The following is a 26,735-nucleotide window of genomic DNA, read 5'->3' on the forward strand; positions in this document are numbered from 1 at the left end:
GAGGTTTTACTAGCAAATTTTTTTGAAAAGAAACCTCATTTCCCCCAAAATTTAGGTTATTTACCAAGTAAAGAAATAAAAACAAAATCTGCAAAGAAAAATTCCCTAGTAGTTTTAGATGATTTATATTATCTGCAGTATGAAAGATGAAGTGAGTGATGTTGGATTGGCTCGTAAGGAGAGCATCATGCTTTTTCTTTTCGTGTGAATAGTTTTATTGTGTTGAGATTAGAGACAAATAGAAATTATATTATACAATGTGGCAAGCCATTAGCTTTTCATAAAAAGAAATTTTATCTACAGTGAAAAGCTTTTGATCTTAGAGACTTTCTAAAAGCTTTTAAAGTTTGATTTTTTTGGTGGTGGTAGTTTGTTATTTGGTGTAAGTGTCAGAATTTTTGTATAGAAATTATGTCAGGTAGTTTTGCTATTTGTGCGGCAGTATGAGACATTTAAAGAATGTCCTTTTTGAATTTCCATTTTAAAAATGTAAATTCAGCTTATTCTTCAAAGCTTTAATGAATGTAGGTTTGAACAAGACCATATATAAGAAAAATAGTTTTCTAACTTTTATTAGTCACAGATTCTTCCCCCTGCTCTTTTATATGGTTCCAAGCAATACTATAAGCTTCAGAAAGAACAACAACAACAACAACAAAAAACCCAAAAAACAAAAATCAAAAAACAAAACAAAGCAATTGCTTTGAACTGACAACTCATTTTAACCTAGAAAATTCCCTTTCTCCTTATCTTTAATACTCTTAGAGAATTTGAATAGGCCAATGAAGTTTCTGTTACTGGAAAAAAAAAATGCAATGGCATAAACCTATTGCACACTGGAGGTCACCCTTGCTATTTACAATTTTTCTACAATTTTACAAAACAAAAGTAGACCCTGCATGATTTTAATGCACACTACAGTTTTCATGATACTTTTGGTATAAATACATGGATGTTATATGTCTTCCGTGTATAGTTAGTCATATTAAGTGCAATTAAGGAACCCATTATGAAAATCTTATGGTTGTCTGATTTTTCTGATGAAATAAGCAAATGACAAGAAGCTTTTCAAAACAAACTTAGGAGCTTTCACTTTCATTATATATTATACATAATGGTTTTTGAAAATCCTTTTAAATTGTTGTAACAGAATTCTAGAGAAGAGTTCATATACACTGCTTATTCAATAATTTGTCAGATATAGTTTTACTACATCATTCCTGCAGATAGCTTTACCCTAGTTGATACTTATGACTTGTTGTAGATAAAAATTACTTCTGTAGTCCTTTTATGTTCACATTATTTATTGTGGTATGCTTAATAGTTGATTATGTTCTATTGTTTTTCCACCACATTACTTTTATGTCTTAATATTCATTCAAAATAAAATATGACATGATTTTACTAAGAACAAAAATTATTTTAAAAAATATACTTATAAACAAGGCATATATGAACACAAAATTATTAAACTAATTAATAAGAACTCTAGTTTTGTAAATATCTCCATGACAAAACATGAAACAGAAGAAAAAAGCATTTAGCCTATATCTTGAAGCTATTCAAAATAGGAGCCAAAGATAGATCGAGGAGAAGTGTCTGCTTCCGTTTCAGTAGAAGAACATTCTGAGAATGTGAGGGATTATCCTTTGGGAACTGTAGTGAGCAAAATGTGAAGTTCCAGGTGTACCTCATCACCAATTAGAAATGAGAATAACAAGAAATAGAGATAAAGCTACCTTTTATTTATTTTCCAAAAGGCGGAATAGGAATACCATGAATTTTGCTTAATGCCTGTTAACTTAGTATACATGGCCAATTTATTTTCTTACAATTTTTATAGCACTTTTTAGTCTTCAATTAAAAAGATCCTTACAGTTTCATAAATGCTTAGCATAATATGTCAGTTATCTGGTGCAAAGGTTAGATGTCAGAAGTGTGTTAAAATACGGGAAGATGCTTTTAACAGATTTATATGAGATAGCAAGATCAAGGGAACAGAGGGAAACCACTAGATTTCCTAATTAAACAGAATCCTAAAGGTATCCACAGATATCTGTCCACAAACACAGCAACTCAACCCCTCTCTGTTATTTATACTGTGTGAGGTTTCATGCACTCTCCTTGTCCCTCTCTATTTAGGACTCATTGGAGGGAACTGATGAACCATACAGCAAGATCCAGATGGCTGATTTTTACAAAAAGGGGCAACTGCATAGTATCTTCTTTTCTCACTTTCCTTTCTGAGATGTTGCCACTGTCGTATCCTATGCCTGAACCACCCCCCCTTTTTAATGGAGTGATTGTCTGTTATTGAAGGCTCAATGCTGAGTGCCTCCATGGAGGCTTTCCCAAACACTCTTGCACTCATGAATTTGTCTTTCCTGAACAGCATAGCAGTGAGTGTACCACTCATTTTGGATTTAACATGTGCATCTTTGGGGTTTTAACCAGAAACTGTGTGCTTGGCTTTTTCATCAGTGAGTTTGTATATGCAATTGCAGCAAGTTCTGTCTCTTTTCTCCTATAATCCTCACTGTCCTGAGCAGAACACTGGACACTGAACAGCTGGAAGTAATCTCTCCCTCCTCTGAACTCTCGCAGCACCTCCTCTGTACCACTTCTTTGAGGCTTATCACTTCATACTTCGTATTACAGTTATTTGAGAAAATGTTTTATCTCCTCGGCTAAAATGAAAATTCTTTGGGGGCAAAACTATGTCTTATGCATCTTTATATCCCACACTATCATCACCACAACAACCATACTTAGCACCATGTTTTCCATTAAATGTTTCAGCAACTTAACTCACATTTATTGAATAACTTGCTACAGAGCACTGTGCTAGTTCACTAGTACAACACAAAGTATCATTGTTTATACATAAAGGAGCCCACAGGACAGTGAGTGAGAGAGAATTGAATATGACTAAAGAAAAGCGAATAGAGCACACTGAATTGTGGCTGAGAATGGAAGTAGCCAGTTTCAAGCTTCCAGTTGGAAATTTGGTAAGTGGTTGATGTATTCTATCTTTAAATCCAATTTCAATTGAATGATCTATGGCAAAGAGTTCTCCCTCTGGAGGGAGGAAAAGGGCCTGAATGGAAAGGACTTTTTATTCGATACCATCCCACCAAAAGGGGCAATGATTGAAAGACCTCTTAAGATTGAGCACCTGATTAGATCTAAGGCCAAATGGAAGGAGACACTGCACAGTGCCAGTACTCATATATTTGTTTAATGAATGAATGAATGCAGATATTCACTCTATTTATTGACAGAATGAATCATCAACAATCTCATTTTAAAACATGAGTAATCTTTGTATTCAGCAGGGAACTTTGAGTTTCATTTGTTGAAAATCTTATTTATAGAGTCCCTTCAATTCATGTTTACATTTCTCTGCATACATACGTGTACCATTGTGCTTTGAATATGATCATGATAAATTCCATTTCCTTCGGGGATTTTACTATTTTTTCCTTACTTTAAGCCCAGTAATTGAGTGGCTGCTTGATCTTTAAAACCAATACTGGATTCAGAGCTCCTTGAGAGATGAAACTGCATCTAATCATTCTCTCTCCTATAAGTGCCTAAATTCTAATTTAAATTTGTTTTAGATTAGAAAATAATTTCCAAGTGTGATGGATATAATGCATGGTGTTGGGTTTTGAGAGGTCATGGAGTGACTGCCTCCACAGTACCAGAGGTCAGAGTATTTTGCCCTTAGCAGAGACACTTGACAAATGTTTGTAGAATTTAATTTCATTTTCCCAGGACTAACACCTGAATATGTCTGTGTTGCAGTGATGCTGAAAGATTTACTATTGAAAAACTCTTTAAAATCCTCAATCACTCTATTCCAAATGATTAAATTCTTGCTTATCTGCAGCGAAAAACACTCGTGTTCTTTGATCCTGTAGATCTTTTGGTCTGCCAGTGGTAATTTTATTCTTGGTAGCTTATTAAAGACGTGACACTATAATACCAACCAATAAATATTTCCTAAGAGTCCTGAGAGTGTGTTTCCAAAAAGCACTATAGGAACTAAAAATGATAGGAGGAATGCCCCTTCCTTCAATATTACCATCTTTGGAAGAGAACAAATTTTAAGATAATGAAAATATAATATACAGTGGAATAAGTACCAAATGATAGAGGATTCTGTGGGGATCCAGAGGAAGGCAATCTCTGTTTTTGAGGTGGAGTAGTTATCGTCTAATCTGGGAAGAAGTAGAATTTGACCTGCAATTTGAAGGAAGAAACTTCATCTAGATGGGTGAAGATTTACAGGGATAGTAGTTAGTGTAGAGCAAATGATGTGAGCAAAGAACCAAAGCTGCAAAAAACCATATCACATTTTGGAGAACATGAACAAATCATTTGGTTGAAATAGAAGAAATCAAGGCTAGAAAGATAGATAGATTGGAACCAGGTCACAGTGGGCCTTATATTCCACAGAAAGGAATATTCCCTTGATGTCTTGGGCTTTGAACACAGTGACAGGTGAACAACTTTTTTGAAATTTGAATTAGAAAACCATAACAATTGAAGAAATATCAGAGGGTGACAGGGGCATAGGTACTATTATAGGCAGACAAAACTAAAGTGAGGGGAAAAGGAGATAGTTGCAGCCTATCAGGCGCAAGGGAAGAAACAATGTAGTTAGAAAAATATCGTACTTTAAATGAAGTATTTTTTTTTTTTATAATTCTCTTTACTTTCAAAATCCACAACCTCCCACACCTATCCTTTATTTTATGGAAAAGGAAGAGTTGATCTAAAGACTATCAGTGGTAAATAAGGGAAGTAGAGTATCTAGAAGTTTGTAAAAAAATCCACCTGAGAAGATATGGGTAACGAGATATCATATTACATTATTTATCAGAATCTTGAGGAATGAGTAGCAAGTGTTGGTGTTTGTCAGAATTGCCTGTAGAGGTGGGTATAGATACATGAACCTAAGCCCTACCCATCATGTACCTATTCCAGAATGCCTGGGAGTGACGTTCAAGTATCTCTATTTGTAATCAGTTCTATAGATGATTTGAAGGATTTGAAAATAATGACTATCATGTGTTCTTTTTATTGTTCTCTCTTCACTTGTTATTAAGGCAATTGGACGCTTACAGAAAGAAATGAGGGCTACAACATCCACACTTGAGGATTGATATCAGTATTGCTCAGTATTGTTATCAATCAGTATTGTTAATGATATCTTTGATAATTTCCCTTTAATATCTCTGTATTTTCTCAAAATAATCACTTAAATGTTATTGGGATGAAAATAGTTTATCTAAATAACTTTACCAAGTTTAACTGAGGGCTTAGTCACAGTGATAAAATTCAATTGTCATCCTACCTATCTGGTCAGGATTCCTAGCATCCTATAAAAGTAAAATATTTCATATTCATCAGAAGTTCTAATGTGACATTTCTCCCATGTGAAAAAAGTGTGAAGGGAACTTACATAACTTTTTAATATGGTGCTGGATTTTTCTCAGGGAGTTTATTACACTAAATCATTTTGTCAATTTTTAAATGATGAGAGCATATCAAAAAACTCTTTTCCAATGTATCATCTTCCAGCGTATCAAGTTTAGGATTTTATACTTATAATGGTGTACTTATCGGTCTGGACAGCTCTATAAAGTAATATAATGCAAAATATTATTGATTTGGGGAGTTAGTGATAGAATTAATTTTCTAGAAAATAAACTCTGAAATTCGATTTTGCATTTCCCCTTTTTATCTCTAAATATGAGTCAACATATGTAAAAACCAATCCGGTGGCCACATAGCTACTATATATATAGTTATTATATATATATCACTATTTTGTTTTATTCATTATTTTGTTTTCACCAAACTTTAGGAATTTTTTAAGCATTAAGATTTTGGGCCATTGGAGAGGTGGGGGATGATTCATGGAGAGATAATAATGTACATATTCTTTCACTAGGTAGGAGGTAGCTAAACAGGTTTTAAGTGTACTATAATTTTCATTGTGACAAGTTTGCTATCACTTATTAACATTAAAAGTAATTGCAGAGTTAGATGCTAGCTCTGTTTCTGGCACCATCTGAGTCTCCTGATATCTTCGGATCCTTCTATTTGGAACTTGCATAATCACCTTTTACATTCACAAATAAGTTACTGAGTCTGATGATAGTCATGAAAACAAATTTTAATTGAGTTTGGCATGTCAAAACCCTTTCTTGGGTTTTATGTTTGATGTACCGTGCCACATTTTCAGTGAGTAAAAACTGCCTCCTTGCATATTTATTACATATTCTCAGTTAGTGAGATTTTGTTACACAAGCAGTCGCCTTATTATTTTTTACACCTGCACTTTGATATCACAGTGTTTCATTGTCAATTGACATAATGTATCAGAAGTGGCACAGCTAATGAGCACACAGTTGCCTTTAGTTCATTTCACATCGGGAAACCCTACTGGGGAATAGGCTGTAAAAATTGGGGGAGGGGTTCTGACATTTTATAAATGTCATATGTCAATCCTATATTGTGATGGCTGTGGAAACACTGTGTGCTGATGGTATCGTAGTCATATGATAGACCATTTTCACTGGCAGGCACTAAAGAACAGGGTGTGTGTTTGTGTGTGTGTGTGTGTGCATGTGTGTGAAAGAGATTTCTGTTTGCAAGTAAACTTTAAGCTCTTTGGCCTGTGTACATTAAGAAAGATTGGTGATTATTTTATTAATATAAATTAGTAGAGACAAAATTTTGGTGACAAAGTACAAAATGTGATATGAAAACTTAAATTCCACTTTTCTGTTCTTAAACACAAAGAATATTTTGATCTTAGAACAACAATAATTAAGGTATTTTCTGTTTCCATTAATCTAAATTGCAATTTGTATCGGAGGAGTAAAAAGCCAGGGCATATTATTTAAACTTAGCCTTTTTTAAAGGTATGTTTTAAAAACTTGCTTGTGGTAAAAGGTATTAACAGGTAATTTGGTCAGTTATTCCTTAGTGCATGAGGGTTTGGATTTTTTGAATAAAGGAAATTGCATTATCAATTGCGGAATAACAAATGTAGTTTCATTTGTATTGCTTCTAGTTTACGAACCATCCTTTGTCTTGTGGTAACTAGAATTATGAACTTGGAATGTCACAGCAAATGATGGCTGGGATATTTTCAATTCTGAAATGTTTTTATGTGTAAACTGCTTAATTTAGTATTCAAATATTCTTATTTTTTAAAATAAAAAATGTATTTCCTCTGAGGCCAGTTGTATGTGTCTGTGTTTACTGTTGTCAAAAATGTCCTTGAATGGCTCACTTTGGCCTTTGTTGTGACCAACCAGAAGGCAAAGAGAGGACAAAAATGAAAAAAAAAAAAAAAAAAAAAGATTGAGGCTGTGAAACTGTGGTGAAAGGGGAAATAATAACAACACAGTTAAATGAGATTCAGCGAGTCTTCTGATCTGTGAACATTTTTATTAGAAACATTTGTCAACCAGATGGGCATCTTGCCAGTGTTACCTCTTCTCTAGTTGATATGGGTCACCCCCACTCCCCTGCCATATTATTCCCTCTCTTGCCAGGCTAAAAGCAGGAGCAGCACTGCCCTGCAATTATGTAATGTCTTATCATTGTCAGGACACCTTCACTTACAACAATCCCTGCCACACACTTATGCCGCAGGGAGGCAGGCATTATTTTTTCTATTTCAGAGAAACGACTTGTCTTGGTTTCATGTGATTAGTAAGAAGCAGAGCCAGCAATGTCTCATGACTTTTATCATTTCTAGCCCAGTATTCCTTCCACCACACCAAGTATTTGCCCCATAAATATATTTAGGTTTCTTCCCATGCTAGAGATTTTTATGCAAACTTAATAATTCATAACTTAAAGCAAAGGTGGGGTTTATTGGAAGTTTTCTGGGCCGAACAGATGTGCATCTTCTGGGCCCTGTCTTCCGGGCATGATCTAATCTTGAATGCAGTATTTAATGATTATCGTTCAAAAAATGAGGCGAGAAATCAATTGCTTTGTAAAATCATGATAATATTAGGCTACAACCTTTTTAATGAATCTCTCCATGGCCAGACCTCATCATGGTGACTTGAGTGTATGGCACACCTTGGGAACTCCTGTTCGATTTTATCACGGACAGGATGAATAGTGGTGCAGGGGAGCCTCACCATGGAGAGATTGCCACAGTTTTTCCCTTGTTCTCATAGGATCCACTTAATGCACTTACTAATTATGTTAGAATTGTGAAATTTAGTGGAAAGGACTATGGGAATGAGTTGTTTTAGTTGTGATGACTCCTTTAACTTGCCAACTTGAATTTGAACCTTCTACTTTACAGGACCCCAACTCTTCTTCATACAGAAACAAATACATATTTTTAAGTTTTAAAATTTCCCACCCCACAATTTAAAAGAGCTTTTGTGAAATTTTTACTGAGAAGTCCATTTTGCGGGAAACTCCAGAATCGTATTTACTAATAAACACTGATATTAGAGCTAGCAATTTGTTTATTTTTTAAGAGAGTGGTGGTTTGTTTCTTTTTCATTGCCATTGAAATTATTCCTAATATATGGACCAATTGTCTTGACTGAATATGGTAATATATGTTTTAATACTTTTTCAAAATTTTAAGTAAAATTTGGTTTTAGGATTCCTACTGTTATATTTTAAATTTGGGATTGAATGTTAGTTTTGAAACATTTTTGAAAAAGTTTTAAGACATATTATAACTTGAGAAGATTTAGAAAATTTCCATGTTAAGCTGAAAATTATATTTCTATTAAAACTAGGTAGCATTATGAAAATCGTGTGTGGTAAAACAGTTAGGCCTCAATTGTTTTTCTTCTTTTGTTATCTAGTTTTCTCCATAGCAAATATGTGTATATGCAATTGTTGTTGGTTGGACTTATGAGTAATGTAAACTTGTATCTAGTGTTGAAGGGCTTCATATGAACATCTTCTTTTTAAAAGTAAGAATAATATTAGTTTTACTTTTAAATGTATGTGTTACCTGACACAGCTTGTTGCTGTTCCATCATCTGAAAATAATTGTAACTTACAACTTTCATTTCCTTTAAACGAAGAAGGCAACAAGTTGAAAATATCTTTTTCTCATGAAAGCTAAAAATAAGAACTTTGTTTTTTGGCAGTATTGTTATAAATAATCTGCCTAAACTATTAACTGTAAATACATTCTTAGAGATGTGCCAAGAGGAGACAATCCATTACATTTTCTTTGTTTAAAACTATCTAGTTCTGTTGTTGGGTAAGACAATTTATTCATACAATCATATAAAAATCATATTTAATAAAGAACAATCCAAGGCAAAGAGAAAAAAATGTCTTTATCCATAAGCAACCAGATGAGAAATGGATTTTTATTCAGTCAGATCCTTTTAGTCAATGAAACAGCATTTTCATGCATATTGCACTCAAGTGATAATTAATATAGTCTAATTCAGGACATGATGCTTGAATTGATGTACTGTCATCAATACCCCGTGTTAAAATCAAACCTTGACAGGGGTTTAACACCCTGGAACAGGTCATCATATATAATACTCTTTGCCTCTCAGTATTTGTCTTCAACCAAGCAAAGTATTACAAGATGGGGTAAGAAAAAAAGGGAAATAATTACAAATGAAGAGTGACGCGGGCTGTGAATAGAACATATGTTAGGCTAGGCAGAGGCATCAGTGAATTATATCATTTCATGATGAAGCGGCACTGGGGCTGAACGGGCCTATTTTAAACCTTGATGTATTTTATCTCTACTGTATTTGGACTGTCATCTTTGGAGAAAGACTTGGTATAATTGAGAGTCAACTCCAATCTGCATGACTCAAGCATGAAGTGGGGGCCAGATGAGCTCTGCTATGGAGGCCAGAGAAGCTTCTAATAAGATAAAATGAACAATCACCTTTTATGCCTTACAGTTACAAATGTACTCAGTGAATGCAGTTTTCAGAGTTATGGCTTCCAAATGTCATTGATATTGCAAAGTTTAGGAAGTATTCTGTTAATTAAGATATAAAAGGAGACCAGCTCATTTGAACACTCATTTTAGAGGGTTAGAATCAAAACCTGTTTTATGTTAGTTAGTCTTTCTTTGTGAAAACCTATTAGATGTAATCAGCATAACTTGGTCATAATGTGTTTTCATTATGTTTTATTTTATTTGGCTATTTCATGAAAATCCTTGTCATTTTTGCATATATTAGGCTAAATGTCCTTCAACATCCACTCACATGCCTCTTCTTTCTTGAAATTTATGGTGATATTTTCTGCCAGAAGAAATCACTTACTTCTCTGAATACTTTAAGTACTTAGTCTCACAACTGTGCTCTATATTTCATAATGTTTTCTGTTTTAAGCACTCATATACAGGGTTTATCTCCTCAACTAGGCTAAAAGCTCCTCAAGGGCACAAGCCATAGTTCTCATTGCATATCTATCACACTGCCAGGAACACCACCGTGTATAACAGGTAATCAGCAATGTTTGTTGTTATATATTATATATATTATATGTTATATATAATATATATTTTATGTATATTATTATATATTTATATATTATATATTTTATGTATATTATATATATTTTATATATATATAATATTTATTAGGTTAAGAGGTGTTCAGAATTTTCACACTCATTACTTTCCAAGTAATCAATCAACATTGTTTGGTTTGAAAAAATTATGAAATGTCTGTGTGACACTAAGTTGGGCGGTGTAATGGGGATAAAATTAAGTATGAACAGTTACCGCTTATGTCCACATAGAATTTACACACTTTTTCTTTCTACCCATAAATTCTCTTCCTAACTTCCTGGAAATTCAGTAGGAAGTAGCATTAACTCAATCTCAAATTTCTAAGAGAGCGATTTAAAAGTGAAAGAGGCTGTGCAGAATTGTTAGTGATAAAGATGTTCAGGAAGCCCTGTGATTCAGTATTAGGGCCAGCCAATGTTTCCTATGCATTTCCTATCATCCACCTATGAATCCTCTGTATCGAGTAAAACCTATCCATATAGAAGACCAGAAAACTTCAGCTCACTCCGTGGCAGCAAGTTGTACTGACTCAATTCGTCAAAGTAGACAGCATTGATGTCTCCCTTTTTATTTTCTCTGCCATCTCTTTTCCTCCCTAATCCCCAAAAATGGGATACCTGTCAATTGTTTACTTGCACCTATAACAGAAAAGTTGCCTCTTTAGCTAAAGTCTAATTAAAGACTATAATTGGAAGCACATTTAGCAAATTCAAATTTTTTTTTGAAATACATAGTAATAATTTTGTTTAGCCATAGCCTTTGAGCTTCATTCTTTATATTGGCAAACATAAGCAGACCTTGCTATTCTTTTCAGATTTTGGAAGTTTTTTTATAAACATTAATATGATTGATACATTATTACTGTTTCCTGTTACACAATCCTATATGTCTACCAAGAGTATGTGTTTCTGTTCATTACCTTTAAAAATAACTGAGATATATCAATTACTACCTCATTTTTACAAGTTTGCAAAGACTCATCATTTCTTAAATTTTCTTAAAATTTCGATATTAAGTAAATTTAATTCAAATAAATTAACATATAGCAGTAATGGGACAATTGAATAAGATTGAATTACAATTTTAAAATGCATATGCTTTTGGAGCTATTTATCATTTTTTAGGAAATACTTTGTAAAATAAAAATGAATATCTAGATCTGTTATCATTCTAGCCTAATTTAAACCAAGGTTAGGTATATGCACCTTTACAGAGGAAGACAGGGATTATACAACCTTAGTGCATGTCATCTTTTATCTTAACAATTAATTATTTTTAAATATCTATGTTAAGTATTCTTATGATCTCCTAATATGTATAAACTGGAAACAATATTGTATTAGGTGAGATATTATGTGTACTGTATCATGACACCAATTTTGTCATTTAAATTTTTAATAATATGGTCATTCATTTGTAAAATATTATAAGAAGTCATGAGGGAATTATATATATATAACAATATAACAATTTGCCCACAATTGTCTGTTTTCAAATAATTTTGTATGAGTCAATTGTCCATTAAAAAATCAAAGAAAGGTGTTTTTATTTATTTGCCCTCATTTTCCAGAGAAGGAACAGAAACAAATATTTAGTAATGTTTACCAAGACAAACTAAAATAGTTATTGGCTCTAGCTAGGGAACTCATGAATGCTGACACCCTGTTCCTTGTTCTAATATATTTCAAAAATTAATTCTCTCTTTTTACTTAAGCTCCCAAAAGCCATTTAAACTTTTATAATTATTATTAGCACCATAGCTCTGCTTCAGTATTAAACTTTTAGGTGTTAAAATAAAATTCACATTAGGAATTTCAAATTATGAGGGACAGTAGAATTTACCTTAACAGTATTATAGTCAAGAATTTGAGTAATGCTATATGTTAACCTGAAACTAGAAGGATTTACATGTGTGTTACAATGTAAGATTGAATTCAGGCAAGAAATGGTGGCTCACGCCTGTAATCTCAGCACTTTGGGAGACCGAGGCAGGAGGATCACTAGAGCCCAGGAGTTTGAGCCTGGACAACATAGTGAGACCCCATCTCTACAAAAAATAAGAAGTAAATTACCCAAGCGTGATGGTGCTCACCTGTATTCCCAGCTACTCAGGAGGCTGAGATGGAAGGATTGCTTGAGCCCAGGAATTTGAGGCAGTTGTGTGCCCTGATCATGCTACTGAACTCCAGCCTGGGTGACAGAGCAAGATTCTGTCGCTGAAAAAATAAATAAGTAAATAAATAAAGATTGAATCTATAGTTATCCAATCAGTGCCCAATCCCTAATCCTTAAGAAATTTCATAGTTTAGCTTGTATGGAATTCAACTTTATTAAAAAGGAAAAAAATGGAAGTGCACTTAAAACTGAATGGAAACAAACAAAAAAAATAAAGTCTTTTGCTTTGTTGGTGATGTGCGATATGCTGAAGAGAAAGGTGTGAGTTCCTGCAACTGAGTTACTTGCTTATTTATTACTAACCCACACAGTGCGAATTGAGGGTTACCTTACCCTGTTACCTATCCTAAGAGCTGATAAAAAAGGAAAGCTTGGGTCAGACTAAATATTTCTCTGTGGTGACACATTTTTACATCTTGACAACGAACTACCTTGCCAACTGATTCTCCAGCTGCTCAAATACAAGATGAACATATTCAAAGGAATCCCACTGCTGCTAGCTTTTGGAAGGAGGCAGATCATCATGTCAACACTAAAATACTCAAAGGAATCTGATTTTGGCAATTCTATAGATTCAGATCCCTCCTAACGTTCTTCTAATGTGCCCAGGACAGAAATCTACATGAATGAGATGTGAGAAAGGAGGGGAAAAAGAAAAAACAGTAACAAAACGAATCAAACAGATGAACTGGAACCTCAAAAATAAGGTGTAAACATTCCCTATGGCAGTTCAAATTCGTTTTTTTTTCCATCCCAAAATGAAGAGTGCTTACGTCCTACACAAATAAGCATTGCCTTCAAATTTCTGGACAGTTTTAACTTTGGCTTTCTCTGAGCTGATGGCAAATTGAAGAGATCAGTATTTCCACGAGTCTTCTTAGTTATGCATTTTTATCATAGCTAAACTATGGAAGAAAGAAGAAACTAGTGACATTAGCAAATTGTATAAGGCTCCTATTTAAGTGAGCAGTATGCTAAATACAATTGACACCCGGAGTAGATCGTCTCACGCGTGTCCGTGTGAAGAGACCACCAAACAGGCTTTGTGTGAGCAACAAGGCTGTTTATTTCACATGGGTGCAGGCGGGCGGAGTCAGGAAAAGGTGGTGGGATTATCATTAGTTCTTACAGGTTTTGGGATAGGCGGTGGAGTTAAGAGCAATGTTTTGGGAGCAGGGTGTGGATCTCACAAAGTACATTCTCAAGGGTGGGGAAAATTACATAGAACCTTCTTAAGGGTGGGGGAGATTATAAAGAACCTTCCCAAGGGTGGGGGAGATTACAAAGTACATTGGTCAGTTAGGTTGGGGCAGAAATAAATCACAGTGGTGGAATGTCATTAGTTAAGGCTATTTTCACTTTTGTGGAACTTCAGTTGCTTCAGGTCATCTGGATGTATACGTGCAGGTCACTGGGGATATGATAGCTTAGCTTGGGCTCAGAGGCCTGACACAGATCACTTTTAACACCCACCATTCTTACTTTTTTTCAGGACAGAGTCTTGCACTGTCGCCCGGGCTGGAGTGCAGTGGTGCAATCTCGGCTCACTGCAACCTCCGTCTCCCAGGTTCAAATGATTCTCCTTGCCTCAGCCTCCCAAGTAGCTGGGATTACAGGCACCCACCACCACACCCGGCTTTTTTGTATTTTTAGTAGAGATGGGTTTTCACTATGTTGGCCAGGCTGGTCTCAAACTCCTGACCTCATGATCTGCCCACCTTAGCCTCCCAAAGTGCTGGGATTACAGGAGTGAGCCACCACACCCAGCACACCAGCCATTCTATACAACAAAAATATTTTCAGCAACAGTCATAAACTGAAAATAATAATAGTGATGAGGCTTTGTATTTTTAGTAGAGACGGGGTTTCATTGTGTTAGCCAGAATGGTCTCGATCTCCTGACCTCGTGATCCACCCGTCTCGGCCTCCCAAAGTGCTGGGATTACAGGCTTGAGCCACCATGCCCGGCCAAAATATTTTTAGTAGAGATGGGGTTTCACTGCCTTAGCCAGGATGGTCTCAATCTCCTGACCTCGTGATTCGCCCACCTCAGCCTTCCAAAGTGCTGGGATTACAAGTGTGAGCCACCGCGCCCAGCTGTCCCTCTCCCTCCTAACAAAGTAGACCCAATATTCTTAAAGAAAAGAATTTTCAACCCAGAATTTCATATCCAGCTAAACTAAGCTTCGTAAGTGAAGCAGAAATAAAATTCTTTACAGACAAGCAAATGCTGAGGGATTTTGTCACCACCAGGCCTGCCTTACAAGAGCTCCTGAAAGAAGCACTAAATATGGAAAGGAAAAACCAGTACCAGCTACTGGAAAAACATACCAAATTGTAAAGACCATTGACACTATGAAGAAACTGCATCAACTAATGGGCAAAATAACCAGCTAGCATCATAACCACAGGATCAAATTCACACATAACAATATTAACCTTAAATGTAAATGAGCTAAATGTCCCAATTTGAAGACACAGATTGGCAAATTGGATAAATGCCCAGAGAAGAAAGTGGGAAAGATCGAAAATCGACACCCCAGCATCACAATTAAATGAACTAGAGAAGCAAGAGCAAACAAATTCAAAATCTAGCAGAAGACAAGAAATAACTAAAATCAGAGCAGAACTGAAGGAGATAGAGACAGGTAAAACCCTTCCAAAAATCAATGAATCAAAGATTAACAAAATAGACAGACTGCTAGCCAGACTAATGAAGAAGAAAAGAGAGAAGAATCAAAAGGACACAATAAAAAATGATAAAAGGAATATCACTACTGATCCCACAGAAATACAAACTACCATCAGAGAATACCATAAACGCTTCTATGCAAATAAACTAGAAAATCTGGAAGAAATGGTTAAATTCCTGGACATATACACCATCCCAAGACTAAACCAGGAAGAAGTTGAATCCCTGAATAGACCAATAACAAGTTCTGAAATTGAGGCAGTAATTAATAGCCCACCAACCAAAAAATGCCCAGGATCAGACAGATTCACAGCTGAATTCTACCAGACATACAAAGAGGAGCTGGTACCATTCCTTCTGAAACTATTCCAAAATATAGAAATATATTTTCTCCTCCCTAACTCATTTTATGAGACCAGAATCATCCTGATACGAAAACCTGTCAAAGACACAACAAAAAAAGCAAATGTCAGGCCAATATCCCTGATAAATATTGATGCAAAAATCCTTAGTAAAATACTGGCAAACTGAATCCAGCAGCACATCAAAAAGCTTATCCACCATGATCAAGTTGCTTTCATCCCTGGGATGCAAGACTGGTTCAACATAGACAAATCAATAAATGTAATCCATCACATAAACAGAACCAATGACAAAAACCGCATGATTCTCTCAATGATGCAGAAAAGGTCTTGGACAAAATTCAGCAGCCCTTCATGCTGAAAACTCTCAATAAACTAGGTATTGATGGAACATATCTCAAAATAATTAGAGCTATTCATGACAAACCCACAGCCAATATCATACTGAATGGGCAAAAACTGGAAAAATTCCCTTTGAAAACCGCCACAAGACAAGGATGCCTTCGCTCACCACTCCTATTCAACATATTATTGGAAGTTCTGATCAGGCAATCAGGCAATAGAAAGAAATAAAGGGAATTCAGATAGGAAGAGAGAAAGTCAAATTGTCTCTGTTTGCAGATGGATGACATGATTGTCTGTTTAGAACACCTCATCGTCTCAGCCCAAAATCTCCTTAAGCTGATAAGCAACTTCAGCAAAGTTTCAGGATACAAAATCAATGTGCAAAAATCACAAGCATTCCTATACACCAATAACAGACAAACAGAGAGCCAAATCATGAGTGAATTTCCATTCACAATTGCTACAAAAAGAATAAAATACCTAGGAAAACAACTTCAAGGGATGTGAAGGACCTCTTCAAGGAGAACTACAAACCACTGCTCAAGGAAATAAGAGAGGATCCAAACAAATGGAAAAACATTCCATGCTCATGGATAGGAAGAATCAATATCATGAAAATGGCCATACTGCCCAAAGTAATTTATAGATTCAATGCTACCTCCATCAAGCTACCATTGACTTTCTTCACAGAATTTGAAAAAACGACTTTAAATTTCATATGGAATCAAAAAAGACCTCATATAGCCAAGACAATCCTAAGCAAAAAGAACAAAGCTGGAGGCATCACACTACCTTACTTGAAACTATACTACAAGTTTACAGTAACCAAGCCAGCATGCTACTGGTTCCAAAACAGAGATATAGACAAATGGAACAGAACAGAGGCTCAGAAATAATGCCACACATCTACAATCATCTGATCTTTGACAAACCTGGCAAAAACAAGCAATGGGGGAAGGATTCCCTATTTAATAAATGGTGTTGTGAAAACTGCCTAGTCATATGCGGAAAACTGAAACAGGACCCCTTCCTTACACCTTATACAAAAATTAACTCAAGATGGAGTAAAGACTTAAATGGAAGGCCTAAAACCATGAAAAGCCTAGAAGAAAACCAGGACATAGGCATGGGCAGAGACTTCATGACTAAAACACCAAAAACAATGGCAACAAAAGCCAAAATTGACAAATGGAATCCAATTAAACTAAAGAGCTTCTGCACAGCAAAAGAAACTACCATCAGAATGAACAGGCAACCTACAGAATGGGAGAAGATTTTTGCAATCTATCAATCTGACGAAGGGCTAGTATCCAGATTCTACAAGGAACTTAATCAAATTTACAAGAAAAAAACAAACAACCCTATCAAAAAGTGGGCAAAGGATATGAACAGACACTTCTCAAAAGAAGACTTTTTTTTTTTTTTTTTTTTTTGAGACAGAGTCTCACTCTGTCGCCCAGGCTGGAGTGCAGTGGCCGGATCTCAGCTCACTGCAAGCTCCGCCTCCCGGGTTTACGCCATTCTCCTGCCTCAGCCTCCCGAGTAGCTGGGACTACCAGTGCCCACCACCTCGCCCGGCTGTTTTTTTGTATTTTTAGTAGAGACGGGGTTTCATCGTGTTAGCCAGGATGGTCTCGATCTCATGACCTCGTGATCCACCCGTCTCGGCCTCCCAAAGTGCTGGGATTACAGGCTTGAGCCACTGCACCTAGCCTCAAAAGAAGGCATTTATGCAATCAACAAACATATGAAAAAAGCTCATTATCACTGGTCATTAGAGAAATGCAAATCAAAACCACATTGAGATACCATCTCACACCAGTTAGAATGGCGATCATTAAAAACTCAGGAAACAACAGATGCTGGAGAGGATGTGGAGAAATAGGAACGCTTTAACACTGTTGGTGGGAGTGTAAATTAGTTCAACCATTGTGGAAGACAGTGTGGTGATTCCTCAAGGATCTAAAACCAGAAATTCCATTAAACCCAGCAATCCCATTACTGGGTATATACCCAAAGGATTATAAATCATTCTCCTATAAAGACACTTGCACATGGATGTTTACTGCAGCACTATTTACAATAGTAAAGACTTGGAACCAACCCAAATGCCTGTCAATGATAGACTGGATAAAGAAAATATGGCACATATACACCATGGGTTCATGTGGATGAGTTCATGTCCTTTGCAGGGACATGGATGAGGCTGGAAACCATCATTCTCAGCAAACTAAAACAGGAACAGAAAACCGAACACTTGCATGTTCCCACTCATAAGTGAGTTGAACAATGAGAACACATGGACACAAGGAGGGGAACATCACATACCAGGGTCTTTCAGGGGGTGGGGGCAAGGGGAGGGATAGCATTAGGAGAAATACCTAATGTAGATGACGGGTTGATAGGTGCAGCAAACCACCATGGCATATGTATACCTATGTAACAAACCTGCACATTCTGCACAGGTATCCTAGAACTTAAAGTATAATAAAAAAAAATTTTTTTTCTACCAAGAATGTACCTACTCTCTTATTGCCTGATCCTATCTCCCTATCTGTGATGTGCTATTGAATTAAGTTTGTTCTTTTTTTTTTTTTTTTCGATCAGTAAATGGCAAAGTCAGTAGGACAGAGGGCTTTTGTCTCACTGTACAATGTTTAAGTTCCAAGACTCTGTGAACTAATAAATACCAAATGATTGTCCTTTTGATTTTTTTTTTTTTTTTTTTTTTTTTTTTACAGTACACACCACTACACTTGGCTATTTTTTTAAATATTTATTTTTAGTAGAGATGACATCTTGCCATATTGCCCTGGCTGATCTCAAACTCCTGGGCACAAGTGATCTTCCTGCCTCAGCCTCCCATAGTACTGGGATTGCAGGCATGAATCACTGCACCTGGCCTGAATATTTTTCAACAAAATTCCTTTATATTGCTTTGGTTGTTATTTTACTTGTTTGTTCATTCATTTATTCACTCATTCATTTATGCATTCATGTATGTTAAGACCTCAACCAAATTTCAAAAAACAGCCATTCTTCCTTTCTTTAGAACAATAGTTGTTCTTGTTACTTTTTCCTAAATGTAGGTTTAGAATAGGTTTACTTTTTTTTTTTTTTTCTTTTTTTCAGATGGAGTATTGCTCTGTTTCCCAGGCTGAAATGCAGTGGTGCCATCTCGGCTCACTGCAACCTCTGTCCCCTGGGTTCAAGTGATTCTCCTGTCTCAGCCTCCCGAGTAGCTGGGATTACAGGCGCCCACCACCATTCCGGGCTAATTATTGTATTTTTAGTAGAGACAGGGTTTTGCCATGTTGGCCAGGGTGGTCTCAAACTCCTGACCTCAGGTGATCCACCCACCTCTGCCTCCCAAAGTGTTGGGATTAGAGGGATGAGCCACCAGTCCAGCTGGTTTACATTATTACAGTTGTCTAAGAAATAATGAAAACTCTTCTGTCTTCTGTAGTATTATTTTTAGCGAACAACTGAAAGCATGTGAAATGATAGTTATAGAAATAACTCTGCTGTGAGTAATCCTATTCTCAGCCAATGAACGACCTTTTCCAATATGCTGTTATACAAAAGGGTACTGCAAAAGACAGAGGGAAAAGTGCTTGGGACTTAAATTCCATCCGCAACAACAGAAGTTTCCTAGTATCAGTTTGTCAAGAAAGGGGGGTAGATCAGCATAACATCCATACATTGGGGGCCGTCACAATAACAGTGATTTTGTTGCCAAATGCAGCTCACGTTTGAGGTAGGTCTTTTAATACGATTTTAAGTGGCTGATAGAATTGTAATTATTCTTATATTTAAATAATCTCTGGTGGCTGTCAGAACACTCCAGGTTCCACAACTCTTGACAAGCACAAAACCTGTAGCAGCTTTCACAGAATTGGCACGTTGTTTGACTTGGCAAACAGGGTGTTTAAAGCTGTTTTTACAAAAGTTTCCATTATTTTTACAAAAGCTGCTACAGAATTTAAGTTTTTCCTCACATTTCAAACGTACGTGTGTTTGTTTATGGACAGATAAAACCAAAGGAAAAATAGGAAAGCATCCCAGGTTTGGTGCTAAATTTCTACCCAAATAGGTGTATATTAAAAAGACTTGCAACTAGGCCTGTAGATGAATATCCCTATTCTAATTAGCTAAATCAACCTCCTATTTCTCTAACTCAAAGTTTTCTTCCAGTGTCTGTTGTTCAGGCTGTTCCCTTCATTGCAGCCATCTTATAAATAAAACTGTCTCTATTTGAAATTGAACTTGATCAAATATTTATTTTTATAATTTTTTTTCCTTAAAAATGGCCCCAATACTATTTTTAAACACTTTTAACTTTAATTAGGAAATCAGAGATGGGGGGAAAAATCTGGGCCCATGTTTTATATCCCTGAGATAGTGAACACTTAAGGACTTAGTGGGATGCTATAGATTACTGGAAGATAAAGCCATTCTCCTACAGACTCATTGCTTCATTTCCTGCTTCCAGCTACAGGTCCCTCCATTTCTATCATTTTAGTCACCTCCTCTCAAAAACTTTGGGTGAAAGCAGAATTGGGTTGACCTCAGGGCCTTTAGCCATTTTTTCCAGAGGATGTCTTTTATAAAGGAGCAGAAGCAATAGATGTGGTTCGTGTCCTTTAAACTTTCTTCCTTGGAATTTTGGTTAAAGTTGATGAGATTGAATTTTTGAGCCTCTAGGACCTCCTCAGGAGGCCCAGTGCTGTTCTAGTGCTCCAAGAGCAAGAACGCCTCAAGGATGTCCGATGGATTCCCAGGCAGTAGCCCCGGGAGCACCACATGACAGGCTGAGTTACCAGCCAGCCTCATGACACAGCCTGGCACCAACAGTAAGATCACTTAAAAATTCATTTCATGATGATTACTAAATATTTAAATTTAACACACATTTCTAGAAATTCTATGAATGGGAGACCGACATTTCACAAGTTCATTTATTAAGATGTTTAAAGGCAGGTTGTCCTTCATGTGATAATTTTCTTCAGCTTCTAAATACATCTTCAGAGGAAACAGCCTATATTAGTTTATCATTTCTTAGGCCCTTGAAATTTTAACACAAGCAATATACAATAATGTTTTTGAAAGTCCTGACTTGAAAAATAAGGTATCTCAATTCTGCAGAATTACTATACTTGTTTTTGAAACAGAAAGAAAACATAGTGGCTGAATTAGTTGCCCATTTTTATTCATAAAATGATAATTAGTGAAGATGTAAGATGTGGCAAGTCAGGATTCAGGAAATAATGCTTGCTTGTTTCAAGCATTTAGTAAAGTGCTAATTGTCTTCATATTTTAAGATAACATTGCAGACCTTTGTATGTGTCTGCAAAGACTCGTTTGTATTATGTTGATAGCTACAAGTCATCAGCTATCAGTCGGAAGACTGATCCATATATTTGTAGCTAAAGGTAATGAAGTAGAAGTGTTTTAATAATAGTTACCATTTATTTACCAGGAACTGGTGTTGGCGACTTTATATACATTACCTCATTTTATCTTCATAATGGCCATTCAAGGTACAGGTATTATTATCCCTATGTAACATATGAAGACATTGAGACTCAGAGAAAATAAATGATTTTCTAGAGCATACACATCTAGTAAAAATGGAGCCTGTGCCAACTCCTGTCCTGGACAAATGAACCCCTGAACTCTGGCTATAAGACGAGCCCAGGGAGATGTGGAACTAGCCTATGGGCAATAGGAGTCAGAGTCCAGGATAATCTCAGTGGAGAAGCAGAGGTGGGGGTGCAAATTCCCTGAGTACCAGCCATAGCACCAGGGCACAGTCCCCCATAGGTGGAGCCAGCGTTTCAAGACAGCTCCATGTGGCACAAATGCTTCTGTTACCAGCCTGGGTGACGAAGTAAGACCCTTCCTTTAAAAATGTTTAAAAATTTTCTGGGCATGGTTGGGTGTGCCTATAGTCCAGCTACTTGGAGGCTGAGATGCGAGGCTCCCTTGAGCCCAAGATTTTGAGGCTACAGTGAGCTATGATTATACTACTGCACTCCAACCTGAGTGACAAAGCAAGAGCCAGTCTCTAAAACAAACAAAAAAAAGAAACCTTCTGTTATTCCCTCTATGATTTGTGAAGCACCCACTAGGTGGCTGGTACTAAGGGAGATAGAGATAAGTAGGACAGGCCCCTGTTGTCAAGAGAACCTACAGTCTGAGGGAGGAAACTGACAACAGAAACAGATCTTAATCAGTCAGGGTATTTGGTCATTATAAGCATGTATGGCTCATTATAAGCATGTATGGGATTGCCAAGGAGCAAAGATGAATAGGAGGTGGGAGTGGCAATCAGTGAAGGCTTATTGGAGGTCTTATCTAAGCTAAATTTTAAATGACAAGTAGTTAAACACACACATACTGTTCATGAACCTTGATATGCCACCTTGTCCAAGTCTGCTAATCAGAAAGAAAGATAAGAAACAAATGAATGTTGTCAGCACTCAATATTTTTGCTTGGTTTGACTTTGTGGCCATGTTGACACTACACTTGATCTACCCTTGTCCTAAACAACACGCTGACTTCTTGATTAGGGGTTTCTGTTTTGTTATCAGTGCATTAGGCAATGTGCCACTCAGGTAGCAGAATTTGATTATAGTTTTCATCGTTACTTTCTGAATTGCTGTGGATTTTCTCTGGTGTTGGCTGATATGTGACTTTTGCAGTTTTTGATTTGGAAAAGTTTCTTTGAGGACTAGCAGGATGGACTAACCCCCACCTTGGTTCCAGCTTCTGGTTTTATTTTTCTTGACTGTGACTGTATGTGCTGTGTTTAAGAAGCTTAAGCCTATGATTACAGGGCTGTTTTGTCTAAGAGCTGTGAGGAGAGGATCAAAAGCGATACCTTAGCTTTAGCATTATTAGTCATTACCTGATAATTACTAGTCTTCATAACTTTCTCAGCCCAGTTAAACCTAGGCAATAGCCAAGGAAGTCTAAACCTGCTGACAAACTATAAATTATTTCACAAGGCCAACATACAGACAGTAGCTCCCTGCATCATTGACAACCTAAAACCATATTATCTTTGCAAGAAAGTCCAATTGCTTGTCTCTTGAATAAGGGATTTTGGTACGCAAAACTCACATTCAATATGGGCAGTTTTGTATCTTTCTTAATATACAGGTATTATTAATACCTGTGTAGAGACAGTATCATGTATATCAAATAAAATGAGATTGGACTAGATTTCCTCAACTAAAATGCTAGGAAATTGAGGGTCAGATAAAAATCCAAAGAACATATAAAAATCCAGAGTATGCTTTAAAATAGCTGTTTTTTAAAAAAATAATTATTTGTTCATTCAACAAATATTTATTAAATGCCCATTACATGCCTTACATTGTTTTAGGCACTTGGAATACATGAGTGAACAAAATAGATAAACTTACTTGCTTTTAATACATTTACATTCTAGAATTATTTTCTTTTCTTTGGAGAAGTCAATAGTTAATTCAGTACCCAAGCTGACCTATAAAGTCATGTAAATTACACATACAGCTTTGGATTTTATTTATTTAACCAATTGATAATCTTATATAATGTCTATAATTGTTTTACTTGTTCTGTGTTATTCATGCATTTAACAAATATGTGCCCAGCAGCCACTGAATATGAAACACCAAGCATATGTACAAAATAGAGTCTGCCCTCAGGAAATTCAGTTCTGTATCAGTAATTGAGACACACACACACAAATCACCATATAGAAATTAGTACATGATATATGTAGTAAAGTAACACAATGTTTCTACATAGCTAAGTGAGATCTGTGGCAGAGGATGTGGCACAGGTGGAAAGATGAATGGGTGATCAAGGGATGCTGCATAGAGGGTAACATTTAAGGGACCACTTCAGATTGGGAGCCATTACTGGCAGACTGCGTTGCAAACAGAGGATAAAGGAAAAAAAGGGAAAGATGTATTTTAGGAATAGCAAAATAGCACAACTTGCCTAGTGCACAGTAGTACTTGAAACTTGTATCAAATCCAGACTGTGAAGAGAATTGAATGACAAGCTCCAAGTTTCTACTAGTAGAAATGAGGGGAGGGAAGGCACTGATAAATTCTTCCTATAGAAATGTCCTAAATATATCATGTCTAAATGAGTAAACTTGTAACTTGTCTGCAGGGTGATTAGTGCAGGCTGAGTCAGCGTGCTGTGGTAGTTAGAATGGAAGGGCTGCTGTTTGGTGGCAGTTTCTGTGCACAGTGTCTTAAGGTATAATTAAGTATTATCTGGACCAATTCACAATGGGGTGATATAGGCAAGGATATCTGTGGACTTCCTCAAGAATACTGCCCACTTCCTATACATTCATAACATAATCCTGTCAAAGGGACATCTTTAATAAAGAAAAAACAGTTATTATTAGATATTGGGAAACTACAGCAAATTTGAGACCATGAAAGGTCCAAGAAGAGAAAAATATCAAATGGGAAAGTGACTGGTGATTCATGCCGCAGTAATTCATCATTAGTTAGGCAATTCTGCCCAAGTAAATAATTTTTATATACATTTTTTTACAATACAAGTTTATTTGAGAGGATAGTTTTAAATGTCACCATTTTGTTTATGTCAGATCCAGATGAGTGACTATGCATCAGCAAACTTTGCATTTGATAAATGATCACTTCTTTGCATTCAGTGTGTAACTGAACAACTGGTTGGATTCCTCACTTTAAAATATATCGACATTCGATTCCATCAACCCTTAGAAAATCAGTAGATTATTGCTGTGGTGCTAATTTAGGCGTTCAGTAATCGTGTTTGTGTTTAATTGGTAAGCATTCTCCTCCAAGTGCTTAGACATCAAAAAGATGTGTTGAGCTTGCAAAGTCATAAGCTATACATGAAGTTATTTTTTAGTTTGGAAGTAATTGTTTTTAAAATACTAATTGGACTCACTAAGAACTCATTAAGAAGACAGTTAAATATATTATTAGGGAATATCAAATAAAATTTTAAATTTTTAAGCTAAAATTTATCTCTTAAATTCAGTTGATTGCTGCTGAAATTTTGCTATATCTACATTGGTCTTATTTGAATAACAAGTTGAGGTTTTTTTTTTTTAAGTATTTAAGGATTTTGGTATTTTTAGTGACTTTATTAGTGATTTAACATGAACATGAATCTTAACCAAGGCATGATTTCTGTAATTATTCCTTAAGAATCTACTTTATTCCTGTGGTAAGTTAATTATGGATCATTTAACATGAGACAGAAAACAGCCCCTACACTGGATAGCAGAGAACTTTAAATTTTATTTCCAGCATTACCACTGATTAATTGTGACAATGAACAAGTCACTTAAGCTCTACATACCTCAATTTCTTCGTCTGTTAAAAGGAAATAATATCTGTCACAAGACATTTTCAGAGCTCTTTGGAATCACTGGCACAAAGAAGTTCAATAAATCAAGAATAGTATTATTATTACTCATCCAAAATGTAATAAAGATTTTTTAATAGTAACCATTCAGCTCAGATTTAAAGATAAAGTCTCTGAATTTAGAATTCATTCCTACTCTTGCCTTTTAGTCTTGAATGTTTACATTCATTTCTTCAAGCTTCAGTCCTCTGAAGGTAATTATTGCATTCTTCTGCTTTGCTGAGAATCATTTTATATTATGGCTTCCCTATCTTCTATTTTAGGTGCTAACTTCTTCATTTTGCACGCCCTCTCTCCACCCTCAGAATTTTTTACACCTTATGTCTCTTTTTTACTTTGTACTTTTCATATTTTTATTTGAAAATATTTCTTATGATTTTTTCCCTTTAAAGAGACTATTGTATACCCTGAAATTGGCTTTCTGTATATTTGAAAATTAAAGTCAAAGTTATTTGCCTGTTCTTGATCATTCCTACAAATGTTTCTTACATTACAGAGGCAGGTTGTATTTTGTTAAGTAACCAGCAGAAAAGCAACTTGGTCTTGAGGATGAAACTGGGAACACAAAACTAAGAGCTGACATTATTTGAAATAGTCAAATAGTAATTATGAATTTCAATATTTCATATCAAGAAGATTAGCTGTATAAGATTTTCTAGTTGATCATTCTTTTTCTTCTGCCAGAATTTATTTGTGATGATACCTTACTCATTTATTAAATTCACATGTATTCATAGGTTTATCTGAGTTCTCTATTCTGTTCCATTAATCAGTTTGTCTGTTTTTGTGCCAATCCAATGTGAGTTTTAATATTATGGCTTTATGATATGTCTTAATATCTAGCAGGACAGTTCTTTCTTTTTAAAGGTATATTTAAATGCTGTATATAGTTATAATCATATAAATTTTAAAATAAGTTTGAATTCCTTAAAAAATAATCCACCTGGAATTTTGGTTGGGAGAATCGATGTTGTATTAAGTTGTATCTGAAACTGTCTTATGCATTGCCTGTTGAAGTGAACTAGTTCAATAAGATGATATTTTAAATCATTTTAAGTGGCAATAGAACCTTCCATTAAAAAAAACTCTGATTCTAAAATAAGCAAAAGACATAGTTCCTTCATTCTGTCAATGGGTTTATAGTCTAATTGAGAACATCTTCCAAAA

General features: G+C 35.7%; 1 protein-coding gene across 19 annotated transcripts in view; it reads left to right on the top strand.

The window, feature by feature from the left end:
* Positions 1–26,735, top strand: part of LOC105491963 (KIAA0825 ortholog) — a 473,971-nt gene that overhangs the window by 312,775 nt on the left and 134,461 nt on the right. The window lies entirely within an intron of this gene.

The sequence above is a fragment of the Macaca nemestrina genome, chromosome 6, assembly GCF_043159975.1.
Source record: "Macaca nemestrina isolate mMacNem1 chromosome 6, mMacNem.hap1, whole genome shotgun sequence".
NCBI classification, from domain to species: domain Eukaryota; kingdom Metazoa; phylum Chordata; class Mammalia; order Primates; family Cercopithecidae; genus Macaca; species Macaca nemestrina.